Source organism: Pongo pygmaeus, chromosome 17 (genome assembly GCF_028885625.2).
Source record: "Pongo pygmaeus isolate AG05252 chromosome 17, NHGRI_mPonPyg2-v2.0_pri, whole genome shotgun sequence".
NCBI classification, from domain to species: domain Eukaryota; kingdom Metazoa; phylum Chordata; class Mammalia; order Primates; family Hominidae; genus Pongo; species Pongo pygmaeus.
The window spans coordinates 91,964,260-91,978,462 of record NC_072390.2 but is presented as its reverse complement, the minus strand read 5'-3'; positions in this window follow the sequence as shown (position 1 = coordinate 91,978,462).

Below are 14,203 nucleotides of genomic sequence, written 5' to 3'. Positions count from 1 at the left end.
GCCTCTAAGGTCTGTTTCAAATTCAGCTCTCCAGGACTTTCTAGTTACCATGTCCAACAGGCAGCTTCACTCTGGGTCTTTTATTTTAAGCAGTAGGGAAGTTGGATGGGATTGGTTCAGCCTGTCTTTCAAGCTAGACACACAGCTAAGCTGTGGCTGGCCCCACTTTCTTTGGGTATCTGCTTTGGAGTAATCAGCAGTGTTCAAGGACAGGGACCCACCATGTCCACCAGGGCTGTGTCCACCAGGAGAAAGGTGGGTGTGGGTGCGGGGAAGATCCACCCTCATTGATGGATACATTTAGGGTTTGATATTATTTATTTTTTTTGAGAAACAAAATATGTAGCTTAATTTGGATATAATTAGCATATTCATAACATTGAGTCTTTCAGTAAAACAACATGGCACATCAATTCATTGATTGCAGTGCCTTTGTATATATTTTGATATAGTTTTCTGGTTTTCTCTTTATGGGTCTTTCACATTTTGAAAGGATGACTCAGATTCAAAAGCAATGAATAAAATATAAATAAAACAAATAAATAATAAAAGAAAAAAATTAAGAAAACAAAAGAATCCAAAGAATTCCAGGCTTTGGACCATGTGGCTCACCAACTAAAATATATAGCAAGTAGCTATTGGGGCAGAAACATCCCAGAAGGGCACCAAATTTACAAAGTTAAAGTCACTCTGCTCATGGTGGGAAAAGGTCTGTTTTATGATTATCAGAGCTGTGAGGGTCTTCTGATCACCTCATTGGTGAAGGAGGGATTCCCCTACCCTAAACAGTGTAAGAGAGCTGAACACACAACCAGCACTGGTGAGAGAAGAGCAAACAGAGGCTTGTTCATAGAGTACATTCACAGCCTGGAAGAGGAGCACATGGCCCACGAAACAGGGCTAGCAGGGGCAGTGCTTAGGGACAGGGTGAACAAGCAGGGGCCACTGCAGGCAGGCTTCATAGTAAGAAGGGAGGTGACCCTGCTTTCTATGGATGGATATGATTGGATTGTTTGAACAATGCCACAGGCTGCAGAAGGTGGCACCCATTGGGTTTGGGGGCCAGGTGGGGTGCAGCTGGTCTGGCTAATAGGGGAACCAGCCAGCTGAGGAGCCTTTCTGCCTGGCTGGGGGCATATCCAGCAAAAGCAGGGAAACTCTCCAGGCCTGTGCAACTCCAAGAAGTCAAGATAGTCACTTGAATTTTCAATATCACAGTACATAAGGTTATCACACATCAGTACTGTGAATGTCAGAACACAGTTGTTTTTATTAGCATGTCAGTAACATAGTTAACCGATGAATGGCTCAAGTGCTCTTTTATTTGGGGGACGAATATTAGGGTGACACAGTTTGTTTATCTCAAGGTGCAAAACATTGTTTTCTGTCCATGGTGTGTGGTATGCCTGATGACTCCCAGAGGAAGCCGGGCAAAGTGTTGACTCTGCTTCCATGTGAGTACAAACTATTATTTGGATCCAAGCTCTGTTTCTTGGCTATCCCTACGTTTATAAGACCACATGTGTGCAACATGTGCATGCACACACACACACACACACACATGCACTCACCCACACATGGGTGCTCTTTTCTCTCAGGCCAGTTATTTACTGGACTATCAGAATCGATAGCTGCCTAGGACCCCAAAGATCATTTAAAGTCAAGGTGCCAGAGAGGCTGGTCCTAAACTAGGACTGGGTGAAATGAGGGGTTTCAGAATCTTAGATTCATAGACCTTAGACATGAAAAACCTTTAAGTCTTCCAATCCAGTCTTCCCTGCCTGTTGTAGAGACGGTTCTGAGGAAGCGACCAGCAGCATCCAAGGGCTGGCACCTTCCAGCTCTGCATCATCAGCGCCTGCGCAAAGTCAGCACTTAATAATTGTCACTAAAGTGAAGCATAAAAATGGAGCAGAAAGTGGGATGGAGACAAACCCCAAGCCTGACATTCACCGGCTCCTGTAGGTGGGAGACAACACCTACGTCATGATCACACTGCCTTTCAGTTGGGACATTCAAAATTTGTTAGTTTCAAGGCAACAGATTTTGTTCTAACCTGATTATCAGTGTCTAATAGAAAAGCAGTAAATTTTTGTCAGCAATGCACAAGTTCATTAAACAAGCCAATTATTTTATTTTGAAAGTGGCCTAATATTCTGAGGTTAAAACATTTGAATAAAAGAATTTAATGGACTTGTAGTTTTAGACCAAAATGCAACAGAGGCACTTCATCCTATTCCTCTAGCTAAGGACGCAAAAAATCTCAGATATTTTATGTAAAACAAGCACACAAAGACTCTCATGTTGGAGAGAAGAATGCAGACTGGCCAGGGACCTCAGGACCCAAATCATGACACCATAGTGGGTGCCCTGGGTTTTCTTTTTGCCTCTGTATACCAGACCAAAAACCAGAGACAGTGGTAACCTGGAAATGCCAATAGGCACAGAAAAGAAGTCCAGAAAAAGCCTGCTCTCTATACCTAAAGAGTCAGGAAAGGCTTAGCCTATCAAGACGGAACCCTTTTAGACAATAACCACCCTACCAACCACGTCAGGGAAAGGTGCAGCCCATCTCAACTCCCATTAGCAAAGGCTGACTGAGGAGCCTACATTTCCCACTTCACCCTGATGTGGTGATCTGACTTTCATTACACCCTCATCCTGGCACCCTCATCCTGACCTTCCCCAACATGGTCATCCCAGGATGGTATCAGAGAAGACTGAGTGGGGAGCTGGACTTTCCTCCTCACCTGGCATTAGTGAGGCTCCCTCAACAGTGTCATTGGAGGCTGAGAAAATCTCAACTTGAGTGAGAAAAGACAGTCAACGGACACTAACAACAAGATGACAGAGCTATTGGGATTATTTGACAAGGGTTTTAAGACAGTCACCATAAAAATGTCTCAATAAACAATTACAACAAATTTGAAACAAATAAAAAAGTAAGAAGGCTGAGCAAAGAAATAGTAAATCTAAGAAGAAACACATGGGCATTTTAGAAATTAAGATTACAATAATTCCATCCACTCCACGGATCAGCTCAGCAGCAGAATGACAGAGGAAAGAAACTAGTGATGTTGAAATTTCTAATGTTCTATCATTAGAAATTACCCAATCTGAACAACAGAAAAAAAAGCAAGCTAAAAAAATAATGAACAGAGCCTCAGGGACAGAGCCTCAGGGACAGGTAGGACTATAACAAAAGACCTAATGTTCATGTCAGAGTTTTAGAGGAGAGGAGGGAGAGGGTGGGGCTAAAAAGTATTCAAAAAAATAATTGAGGAAAAGTTCCAAAATTTAGCAAGACTTAAACCTACAAATCCAAGAAGCTGAGTAAAAGTCCTGGACAGTATAAACCCCAGAACTACACAACAAGACTCATCATAATCAAACTTTAGAAAACTAAGAACTAAAAAAAAATCTTGAATGCAGAGATAAAAAATCAACACCTTACCTACACAGGAACAAGTTCAATGACAGTAGATTTCTTATGAGAACCATGAGAGTCAACAGGAAGTGGGATAACATTTTGCAAGTTCTGAAAGCAAAGAACTGTCAATCTGAAATTTTATATCTAGGAAAATTATCCTTGGGATGAAGGAAAAACAAAGATATTTTCAGAAGAAGAAAAATTGAGAAAATTCATTGTTAGCCAACCTGCTCTAAAGAACAGGTAAAGAAAATTTCAAAACAGAAAGGAAATTATAAAAGAAGGAATCTTGGAACACCAGGAAGGAAGAAAGAACAGGAAGAGCCAAAATACAAATACAATAGGCTTTCCACTGAAAGACAATGAGTCTTTCAAATTACATTTGACAAAGAAAGCAAAAATTATAATGCATTCTGATATGGTTCTAAATATATGTAGAAGAAATGCTAAAATAATTATCAAAAAGGGAATCAAGGGATTTAATGAGAGTTAAGATTTCTACACTCCACTCAAACTGGTGGAATGTCAACAGCAGTAGACTGGTAAGTTATATACATATATGTATATATATTTATTTATATAATGTAATACCTAGAGCAACTCTTAAAAAACCTATACAAAGAGATACACTCAACACATTATAGGTAAATATGGATTCTAGAAAGAGTTCAGGAAAACAGGAGAAAGAGACAGAAATAGAACAAATATGAAACTAAAAGATGAAATGGCAGCCCCAAGCCCTAACATAGCCATAATTACTTTAAATGTAAATGGTCTAAATACACCAATTAAAAGACAGAGGCTGACAGAGTGGATTAAAAAAATGACTCAACTATATGCAAGGGTATTGTGCTACTGACAAAAAGTAATCTCAAAAATTCACACAAGGTCGGGCGTGGTGGCTCACACTTATAATCCCAGTACTTTGGGAGGCCGAGGTGGGCAGATCACGAGGTCAGGAGATAGAGACCATCCTGGCTAACATGGTGAAACCCCGTCTCTACTAAAAATACAAAAAAAATTAGCTGGGCGTGGTGGCAGGCACCTGTAGTCCCAGCTGCTCGGGAGGCTGAGGCAGGAGAATGGCGTGAACCTGGGAGGTGGAGCTTGCAGTGAGCTGAGATCGTGCCACTGCACTTCAGCCTGGGTGTCAGAGCGAGACTCCATCACAAAAAAAAAAAAAAAAATTCACACAATATATGATTTCATTTATATAACATTCTTGAAATGACAGAAGCACAGATGGAGAACAGATGACTAGTTTCCAGGGTTTGGGAATGGTGGGAACAGAGAGGCAGGTGTGGCTCCAGTGAGGTAGCAAGAAAGAGATCTCTGTTTTGACAGAACAGTTCTGTATCTTGATTTCGGTGGTGATTACATGAAAATATGCCTGTTAAAATGGGTTAGAACTATACACACACCCAGTACCAGTGTCAGTTTCCTGGGTTTGATTTTGTACTATATTTACATACAATGTAACCATTGGAGAAAACCAGGTGGAGGGTGCCTGTCTCTCTAAGCTGTCTTTGTAACTTCCTATGAATCCAATATTATTTCAAAATAAAAGTTTAAGACACAGGACAGAATTTTATATGTGGTGTGAGTTCAACCACACAAATAATTTTATTTGGATAGAACAAAATACAAGCAATAAATGCACTTTTTAAAAAAGTTAACAACATAGCCTTGCACAGTGGCATCAGCAACAGGGTATTATAATTTCAGTGGCACCAATATTCAGCATTAATGGAAATGATTTTCTTCTCTGGTTTATAAAATGATGACCTGGCAAGAAAATGTGAGTTATTAGTAAGCAGTGAAACCAGAAGATGTTTCTGTTCTATTTTAGTGAACTATTTTTGTCTCCTCTTTGTAAACCAAGTAGTTGTCCTTATTTTTAAGTATGTCTTGGAGCACAACAAGACTAGTTCAGAAATACATTTCTTGTCTGGTACAGATCATTTTCTAAAGAAATAGTGGTACAGAATTAGATAAAAAGTAGGTCAACTTTACCCAGTAGGTTACAACTCTATAGGATCAAAAAAGATTTCAATCAGGTTTGTTTCATACGGGGAAAGTATTACAGGATACCTTTCCTGGAGGATACGAAATTTCAGATTTTCCAAGAGAAGTAATTTTTTATTCCTTGTGGTACAAACAGTTCTTTTTTGGATTATATGATTGACAAAGATGTAATGTATTATAGTTGAAAACATAGATTCAGCCTAATTCTTAGGCCAAGTGTTTTTTTGTTTTGTTTTGTTTGTTTGTTTGTTTTAAGACAGGGTCTCGCTGTCACCTAGGCTGGAGTGCAGTGGCATGAACATGGCTCACTGCAGTCTCGACATCCCAGGCTCAAGTGATCCTCCTGCCTCAGCCTCCCAAATAGCTGGGACTATAGGTGTCCGCCACCATGCCTGGCTAATTTTCTTTCTGTTTTTTTTTTTTTTTCTTTTGGAGATGGAGTTTTGCTCTGTCACCCAGGCTGGAGTGCAGTGGCACGATCTCAGCTCACTGCAACCTCTGCCTCCAGGGTTCAAGTGATTCTCTTGCCTCAGCCTCCTGAGTAGCTGGGGTTACAGGCGCACACCACCACACTTGGCTAGTTTTTTGTATTTTTTTTTTTTTGAGACGGAGTCTCGCTCTGTCACCCAGGCTGGAGTGCAGTGGCACGATCTCGGCTCACTGCAAGCTCTGCCTCCTGGATTCACGCCATTCTCCTGCCTCAGCCTCCCTAGTAGCTGGGACTACAGGTGTCTGCCACCACGCCCAGCTAATTTTGTGTATTTTTAGTACAGACGGGGTTTCACTGTGTTATCCAGGATGGTCTTGATCTCCTGACCTTGTGATCTGCCTGCCTTGGCTTCCCAAAGTGCTGGGATTACAGGCGTGAGCCACCGTGCCCGGCCAGTTTTTTGTATTTTTATTAGAGATGGAATTTCACCATGTTGGCCAGGCTGGTTTTGAACTCCTGACCTCAGGCAATCCACCCGCCTCAGCCTCCCAAAGTGCTGGGATTATAGGCATGAGCCACTGCACCCAGCTGCCTGGCTAATTTTTTAAATAAGTTTTTGTAGGAATGGGGTCTCACTTTGTCACCTAGGCTGCTCTCAAACTCCTGGGCTAAGTGATCCTCTCGCCTCAGCCTCCCAAAGTGCTGGGGGTACAGCACTGTGCCCCGCCAAGCCAGGATCTTACAGGCATTCACACTATATATTACTCTAACACACCATTTGTTTATTTACATTCACCAGCCATGTAGAACTGTTACATTGTTTTACTACCTCTTCCTGTGCCTTAGAGCAGGGGTCCCTGACCCCCAGGCCATGGACAGGAGCGGTCTGTGGCCTATTAGGAACTGAGCTGCAGGGCAAGAGGTGAGCAGCAGGCGGGTAAGGGAAGCTTTATCTATCTGTATTTACAGCTGCTCCCCATTGCTCACCTTACTACCTAAGCTCCGCCTCCTATCAGATGAGTAGCAGCATTAGATTATCCTAGGAGCTTGAACCCTATTGTGAACAGCGTGTGAAAGGGATCCAGGTAGCTCACTCCTTTAGAGAGTCTAATGCCTGATGATCTGTCACTCCCCTCACTCCCAGATGGGACCATCTAGATGCAGGAACACAAGCTCAGGGCTCCCACTGATTCTACATGATGATGAGTCATATAATGATTTCATTATATACTACAACGTAATGATAATAGAAATAAAGTGCACAATCAATGGAATGTGCTGGAATCATCCTGAAACCACCCCTGCCACCATCTGTGGAAAAATTGTCTTCCACAAACCAGTTCTTGGTGTCAAAAAGGTTGGGGACCACTGCTTTAGAGGAGATTATAATAAGAAGGATTCAGACAATGGGACAAAGCTAAAAAGTTTCATGACGAACATTTGCATGACAGCTCCTCCTTTGTGCTGGTGAAGGTGCTTGTAATTTTCTATTCCAGTTTTGAATGGGGGTCTGACTCCAGCTGTTACATACTTTTAGAAGCATGAGCAAACAAGTTTATTGTTTTAGCTACAAATAATTCCCCAAAACACCAAGCAACTAATCCTTGGTCAATAGCTGTTTATTTGAACACAGCTGCTCCATTGCCATCAGACTGAACACGAATATGCAAGAAACCCTCCAAAATGCTACATTTTGAACTTTATAAAACTTACAGCTGCAATAATGCCAGATACTTTATCAGGCATCTGGCATTACTGCAACTGTATCTAACAGATTCCACGGGGCACCCTCCAGGGTTTCTTTTTTTTTCTTTCTTTCTTTTTTTAAAATATACTTTAAGTTCTGGGATACACATGCAGAACGTGCAGGTTTGTTACATAGGTATATACATGCCATGATGGTTTGCTGCACCCATCAACCCTACATTAGGTATTTCTCCTAATGCTCTCCCTCCCCTAGCCCCCAACCCGACAGGCCCCTGTGTATGATGTTCCCTTCCCTATGTCCATGTGTTCTCATTGTTGAACTCCCACTTATGGGTGAGAACATGCGCTGTTTGATTTTCTGTTCCTGTGTTAGTTTGCTGAGAATGATGGTTTCCAGCTTCATCCATGTCCCTGAAAAGGACATGAACTCCTCCTTTTTTATGGCTGCAGGGTTTCTTTTAAGATAGAAACTTGTGACAGATGATTTTTACACTGGATCCTGGGAGAGGGGGTTCTCTACCCTGTCTTCTCACTTTTACTATCTGAACACTTTTTTCACCTGAGGTCCCACATGGGGAAGCAGAGATCTCTGTTAGCACCTGCTAACATTTATGGTAAAGAACGTCACCTTCTATGTCCAGGAGCTGCACTGAACTCATCATCTTACATCATCCTCCTGACAATTCTGTGGGCTGAGCACTGTTCTACTGCTCCCCATTCCTGCCATTTTAGGAAGAAAGCAAGGCTTAGAGGGGTTACATTTTCCCAAGAGCATGCAGCTGTTAAGTGGATTTAAATCTGATCTAATAAAATTTAAATTTGTGATTAAATGCTTTCAAGGAATTAGACATTTTTGGTTAGTCAGCACCGCCTAAAGGCCTCAGTGCTGGAGAGCCCCCACAACCCCATTCACCCACCCCACTCCCCATCAGTTTGATGAAATGTTGCAGATCCCTACTCGTTTTTCCTTTCTCTGTGCTCTGCAGAAACAGAAACAACTAGGAAACAGGAAGACGGGACCCAAGCACTATTTTCATTTTCCTTGACTCTTCTTTGCAGAAAAGGGCCCAGTTTCCTTGCATACTACACTGAATAAATGGCGAAGAACACTGCTATTTCTACAGCCGTGTTACCAGCTCCTCCCCACTTAGCCTCTCAGGGTAAATGCTGCGTGCTGGTTGCGGAGCTGTGGTTGTTTCGTTTGTCTGTATACAGCAGCCACCACACAGTTTGCATCGCAGGGAACCGGATGTCAGCCCTTACCCCCAGGCCCTGTCCAGGGTCTCCCCACTGGTGCGGAGAGGTGGGAGAGATTTCCTCTCCAGCCCCTCTGCTTCTCTGGGTAGGGGGCTCCCCAGCCACCAGTTCCGCTCCCTTGGCTGCTAGGCTGGCCTGGGTGTGCTGGGCGCCTGTCCCACTGGTGCTCTCTCCGCAGGCATCAGGGTGGAGTCTTTACAAAAGTGGTTCTCAGGGTGTGGGTTTCAGACCAGCAGCATCATTGCCACCTGGGAACTTATTAAAGACGCAAACTCCGGCCAGACGCGGTGGCTCACGCCTGTAATCCCAGCACTTTGGGAGGCCGAGGCAGGCGGATCACGTAGTCAGGAGATCGAGACTATCCTGGCTAACACGGTGAAACCCTGTCTCTACTAAAATACAAAAAATTAGCCGGGCGTGGTGGCGGGCACCTGTAGTCCCAGCTGCTCGGGAGGTTGAGGCAGGAGAACAGCGTGAACCTGGGAGGCGGAGGTTGAAGTGAGCCGAGATCACACCACTGCACTCCAGCCTGGGCGACAGAGCGAGACTCCGTCTCAAAAAAAAAAAAGCAAACTCCAAGCCCCCTCCCACTGCCTCTGGACAAGCTCTGTGTCTGACAGGCCTACCTGATCATTCTGACCCGGCTCAAACTGAAGGCCACAACCACAGTGATGAGGGTTAGAGTCCGGCCTGCAGTGGAACTGCCTGGCCCGGGTCCTGGCCCTGCTGCTCTGTGATCTCAGACAACTCAAGGAACTTCTCTGTGCCTCAGCTTTTCCGTCTGTCAAACAGGGACAATAGTGATAAAGCTAGTCCGTGAGGTTATGGGATTCCAATGGGGCAGTCCATGGAAAATGCTCAGAAGAAGTTCTAGCACGCAAAGGCTTCACTGGTGTTATTTTTACTAATTAACACTGTTTAGTGTTACTAAATTAACACTGATAATAATTAATAATAACGTGGATTTTGCTAGGTTTGGGAAAACTGAAGGAACTTAGAATAAAGAGGAGAAAATCTCAATTCAGCTATACCACATATGGCCTTCCACGCTCCAAGGGGAAATCAGTCCAATCCGCCTGGGCCCCTGACAGCATAGCGCTCTGCTCCACCTCCTGGTGCTCGACGGTGCCCCTCTCCCTCACAGCCTGCTCTAGGCCTGCTGCCCCACCATGCTCCAGAGTTTAGGGAACCCCCTCTCCACTCACAGGCACTGTGGGCCTTCCTTCCAGTCCCGCTGTCTCCCCAACCCCACAGCAGCAATCCTTTGTAAGGCTCAAGTTATTCCATCTACACTGAGCCCCAGGGCAGGGCTGCCTGCTGTCTCTAGGCATGGTTCTCATGGAACTCCTTGTCCTGACCCAGGGCTCTGCACCTCTGTGGACCCCCATAGGACCCGGGCCATGGTCGAAGGCTCCAGAGGCTCTGCAGGCCCCAGGCAGCCCTGGCTGCAGGTTCATGGGGACCTGGTCGTGCCCCAGGCTCAGGAGGGCGTAATAGTGGACATGAAGGCTTTTGCATGTTCCAGAACTCCCCTGACCTGTGCAAATATGTCATGCTTAGGGTCGGGGTCCAGCCCCAGCTGAGGTCCAAGCAGAGTGGGTGGATGTGGGGCAGGGAGCTGGAAGAACATTCAAGAGACAGCAGGTAAATGAGACATGGCTTTATTCAGCAGCTCCTTCACAGGGTCAGTGTTACATTTATACACTACACAAACAATAGTGGGTAAGAGCCAGGTGGGGAGCTTCTCTATGTTATGTCTACCTGGCTGTGATTATATAAGACATGGGACTGTGCGCTTGCGCCCCAACCCCGCTGAGTCAACCAGGCTGTTTACCTCGGCCTATGCCTGCTGCCCCTATGCCTGCTGCCCCATGCCTGCTGCCCCATGCCTGCTGCCCCTATGCCGGCTGCCCCATGCCTGCTGCCCCTATGCCTGCTGCCCCTATGCCTGCTGCCCCATGCCTGCTGCCCCTATGCCAGCTGCCCCATGCCTGCTGCCCCTATGCCGGCTGCCCCATGCCTGCTGCCCCTATGCCTGCTGCCCCTATGCCGGCTGCCCCTATGCCGGCTGCCCCTATGCCTGCTGCCCCTATGCCGGCTGCCCCTATGCCTGCTGCCCCATGCCTGCTGCCCCTATGCCTGCTTGGCTGCAGCTACAGCCATGTTCCTTACAGGATGTTTCCAAAGCTCTATTTCCCAAATCAAGACTGGGGCTCTGAAGAGAGAGGACGAACAAGGGCCTGCTTCGTATCTAAGCCTCGTTCTCATTCTGTCTCCCCTTCTCCTTTGCACCGTCTGGAAGAGAAAAACTCCAGAGTTTTCTTCAACACCCTGGCTTCCTTCTGGTCAGGCGGTAAGATGGGGGCCTTGTGGTTCTGGGTGGAAGGCCCCACATTCTCTGCTCTGCAGAGGAGCCCCTGTGATGGCAAGACTCCAGCCTTTGTTCTTCAGTGTTGAAAGATTTTTAGAAAACTGTCTATTCCATGCACTGTCATCCTTACTTTCTGTCTTGGTCTTAACAGAGCTTGACTTTCAAGCTCGTTGTATTGCTACAGAATCAAACTAAAGTTTATATTGACATCAAAAAGACTTGGGGCTCTTGTGGGTATCCACCTTTCCCAGAAGCTCAAAAGCCAGGACAACAAAGTTCAAAGATACGGGATACTACTGAAAATAGACTTCAAAGTTCCTGATGGCTTCTTTTCCTACAGCGATCCCCTCTTAACCCCATCTTCCCCCTGCTCCTACTGTACCCCATGTGACCCACCAGGACTAAGGTGGGACCTCTCACTAAGCCACATCCTTTCAATAAGGTTTTCCTGTGGTTACCCCATGCTTTGAAGTGACTGCTCAGCAGCACTCAGTTCATTCTTAGCCAAGACCCCGCCCAGGGTGCTGTTTGTGGGGAGAAAAGGAGGTGACCTGCACTCTTGTATTTTTGTAACGAAACTACTCGGCATCTGGTGCCTGCTCGATTCATTGTAGCAGCTGTTACTATTTTGCCCATTAAATCTCTCTGCAGCACTGAGCTCACTCACCTTCTCATAGGAAGTTATCCTGTGTCTGTTTCCACCACCCCCACTGGACCACAACACCCCTGGACAACACTGTTCCCCAGCTTCCTCAGGCATAAAATTGGGATTATAATACTATTACCTCATAGAACTATCTTGATAACAAAACAGGCAATATCTCTAACTCACATAGTACAACACCTAATACAGTGTTTTAAAAAGTAGTTATTATTGATATTAGCTACATATTTTTAAATAATTTATTGAAATGAAATTCACATAACACAAAATCATTTTAAAGTGAACAATTCAGTGGCATTTAGTGCATTTGCAATGTTGCGCAACCACCACTGAAACATCTCCATATTTCAAAACAAAACCCTGTACTCATTCAGCAGCTTCCCTTCATTGCCTTTCCTCCCAGCCCCTGGCAACCACCAATCTGCTTTCTGTCTCCATGGAATTATCTATTCTGGATATTTCATATAAATGGAATCATACAATATGTGACCTTTTGTGTCTGGCTTCTTTCACTGAGCATAATGTTTTCAAGGTTCACCTATGTTACAGCATGAATCAGTAACTCTGTGTCTTTGGGGGCTGAACCCTATTCTATTGTATGGATGCAACACAATTTGCTTATCTGTTGGTCAGTTGTTGGATATTTGGGTTGTCTCCACCTTTTGGGTACTGCGAATAGTGCTGTTATGAGTATGTGTGTACAGGTATTTTTTTCCCTTTCTGTTTTCAAGTCTTTGGGGTATATGTCTAGTAGATTTCTGTGTCATATGGTATCTCAATGTTTACTTTTTTTCTGTATGCAAATATTTTTTATTGTAGTAACATATATATAACATTTACCATGTTAACCATGTGTGTTTGTTTGTTTTTGAGACGGAGTCTCACTCTGTTGCCCAGGTTGGAGTGCAGTGGCACGATCTCGTCTCAATGCAACCTCCGCCTCCTGGGTTCAAGTGATTCTCTTGCCTCAACCTCCCAAGTAGCTGTGATTACAGGCATCCACCACCACATCCAGCTAATTTTTGTATTTTTAGTAGAGATGGGGTTTCACCATGTTGGCCAGGCTGGTTTCGAACTCCTGACCTCAGGTGATCCTCCTGCCTTGGCCTCCCAAAGTGCTGGGATTACAGGCGTTAACCATGTTTAAGCATACAGTTCTGTGCATTAGGTACCTTTGCACTGCTGTGCACCCATCAACATTATCCATCTTCAGAACTCATCCATCATCCCAAAATGACACTTTGATCCACTAAACAATAATTCACCACTCTCCCCTCCCTCAGCTGCTAACTGGCTTTTGACTTTCTGTCGCTATGAACTAGATTGCTGTAGGCATGTCATATAAGTGGAATCATAGAAGATTTATTTTTTGTGAGTGGTGTATTCTACTTAGCATAATGTCTTCAGGATTCATCCATGTTATAGAATGTATTAATATTAAAATTTCATTCCTTTTGAAGGCGTATTCTGTGGTATATACCACATTTTGTTTATCCATTCATCCATTCATGGACATTTCAGTTGTTTCCAGCTTTTTGATGTTGGGAATAACACTACTATGAATACCAGGATATAATCTGTTTGAGTCTCTGCTTTCAATTGTTTGGCATATATACCCAGAAATGGAATTGCTGGATCATACAGTAATTCTATTTTGGATTTTTTTAGGACTTGCCATACTGTTTTCTATAGGGTCTACACTATTTTACATTTTCACCAGCAGTATACAAGAGTTCCAATTTCAGGCCAGGCGTGGTGGCTCACACCTGTAATCCCAGCACTTTGGGAGGCCGAGGCAGGAGGATCACTTGAGTTCAGAAGTTCGAGACCAGCCTGGCCAACATGTGAAACCCCGTTTCTACTAAAAATACAAAAATTAGCCAGGCATGGTATCTGGCACCTGTAATCCCAGCTATTCGGGAGGCTGAGACAGGAGAATTGCTTGAACCGGGGAGGCAGAGGTTGGAGTGAGCCAAGATTGTGCCATTGTACTCCAGCCTGGGCGATAGAGCAAGACTCCATCTCAAAAAAAAAAAAAAAAAAGTGAATTCCAATTTTCCTATATCCTTACAAACACTTATTATTTTTCATATTTCTAAATTATAGCTATTCTAGTGAGTATGAAGTTTGCTTTTTATTTGTAGTTCCCTAATGACTAATGATGTTTAGCATTTTTTCATGTGCTTGTTGACCGTTTGTTTGTATGTGTGTGTATGTATATATATGTCTATTTCAGTCATTTGCCCATTTTAAAATTAAGTTTTGTTGTTGTTGGGTTATAGAAGTTCTTTATATATTCTGGATATTAATCCCTTGTCA